We start from the raw sequence: 1,616 nt of genomic DNA, 5'->3' as shown, positions 1-1,616 counted from the left end.
GGGCAGTGTAAACATCGTCCTCACAGGGAAGGGCACAAGGGAACTGTTAGTCACAAGCTATTTTCTAGAACCGTGAGCTGGAAACAAAGGAGCACCCCTCCTGGATGCTCATGCTATCGTGGNTTCATTTCTTTGGCTAAAAGAAAAGACTAGTTGTGGGAAGCAGGCATTGCTTAGGCAACCGAAATAAGGATGGGGAGGGGGCAGTGTAAACATCGTCCTCACAGGGAAGGGCACAAGGGAACTGTTAGTCACAAGCTATTTTCTAGAACCGTGAGCTGGAAACAAAGGAGCACCCCTCCTGGATGCTCATGCTATCGTGGGCCTCAGTCATCCCCACCAGACAGGTATAAGCAGTGCTTTCTGGTAGTCGCCCTTGGTAGACTTGCTGGATATGGTAGTTCAGGGACTTGTCATACTCTCTCTTGAATTCAGACCTAATTTTTAACATGTCCACTTCACTGCAAGAGACCATGATTCTAATCAGGACTTTACAGCAAGTCTCTTTGCCTTTCACGGAGTTGTACAGTCGGTCAGCAAAATAGAGGGGCTCTTTCTGAATGCACTGGACTGGCTCAGGAAAGCATCTTCCAAGTCTCCTTTGACCTCCTTCTTGATGCTTTTCAGCATGTCATAAGGGCTGTAGCTCTTATACCTGCCAAATACTTTTTGGAGGTGACACACAGTCTGCTCAGTCATGATGCCAATCGGCTTGGGCACATCAGTTCTTTTCTTCGTCACCCCAGCATCATAGAGATCCCGGGCATCTTGGTCAATCTGTTCATAATCAATGACAGAGCTATCTTCTGCTCTTTTACCCTTTGCGAGGACAAGCATCAGCTGGCAGAAGTCATCAGATATGTCAGACATGATGTCCTTCTCCAGATCAGTCTTGTACATTGCCTTGCAGACTCTGTTAATTTCCTGAAGCTCCTGGTCGGTCTTTGAGCAGATGATCTCAGGGAGGGAGTCCTCATCAGTCTCCAGCCTCATGGAGGCTTTTAGTTGAGAAGCATTGTACTGAGCAGATATTTTCAGTAAGCCCAAACTATGGTCTCCAGGTGGCTGGACAAGGCTGACTTCAGTGGTGATGCAAGGTCCCTTTTGGTCTTTCTCTGGTAGGTGAAGGCAATATCCTGTCTCTCTATATTTCTGTGGTGGGTCAGGTGTTGACAATGATGACCTCATCCACACCTTTGCTCTTGATGGCGTTGCAATGTTCAGAGAATCACACTCAGCATTCCACATTGGTATATGCTTCGACGCACCCGTGTGCACTTGGGCCAAAAAAACTGGGCCAGGTGCTGACAGCTGTGAGCATCCCCAGCTGTGGAGCCACACGCACATTTATTTTTATATGCATATTATATACATACAACATAGCACACAATGTAGAGTTAGTATAGTTGTATATGTACATACATATAGAACATTTATATACTTTATACATGTATGCACACACATACAGAAATGTAGAACAGATAGAATGTACACAAAAAATACACATTTCCCAGGAATGAGAAAAAATGTAGTATTTCTCTATGCAACACCATGAATGTGTCTCCACATTATTGATGCTGGGCATACAGAACACATGTGCCATGGTCCCATTTAAA

The 1,616-nt window shown here is 45.3% G+C and overlaps 1 pseudogene; it reads right to left on the bottom strand.

Annotated features, from left to right (window-relative positions):
- Nucleotides 1–326: 326 nt before the first annotated feature.
- Nucleotides 327–1,225, bottom strand: LOC117799958 (annotated as a pseudogene).
- Nucleotides 1,226–1,616: the final 391 nt, after the last annotated feature.

This window comes from Ailuropoda melanoleuca, unplaced genomic scaffold, assembly GCF_002007445.2.
Source record: "Ailuropoda melanoleuca isolate Jingjing unplaced genomic scaffold, ASM200744v2 unplaced-scaffold6098, whole genome shotgun sequence".
Taxonomy (NCBI): Eukaryota; Metazoa; Chordata; class Mammalia; order Carnivora; family Ursidae; genus Ailuropoda; species Ailuropoda melanoleuca.
Note: the sequence above shows the minus strand (reverse complement) of the source record. Positions and strands in the feature narration are given on the sequence as shown.